The sequence below is a fragment of the Passer montanus genome, unplaced genomic scaffold, assembly GCF_014805655.1.
Source record: "Passer montanus isolate IOZ18808 unplaced genomic scaffold, ASM1480565v1 scaffold3171, whole genome shotgun sequence".
Lineage (NCBI taxonomy): Eukaryota > Metazoa > Chordata > Aves > Passeriformes > Passeridae > Passer > Passer montanus.
Window position 1 is genome coordinate 2,490 of NW_024367899.1, and position 268 is coordinate 2,757.

Sequence of the window (268 nt, forward strand, 5' to 3'; positions counted from 1 at the left end):
CGTTGCCTCTAAACTGAATCTGCCTTGCCCTCAGCCTCGCTCACAAGTGCACAGAGCTGCGCTCATCTCCTGACTCTCTCGGGACTGTCTCGTGACAGCCCGACACACACACACCTTCTTGGCCCTGCCAGGCCAAGGCAACAAAACATCCTCGCTCTGGAGAAACCACCTCCATAGTGCATTCTACTGCAGCACCACAGGCGAGATAAGAATTATGTTGTCTGTCTTCCCTGCTCGATTCACAGCTTCTCTCTGTTCAGAGGGCAAG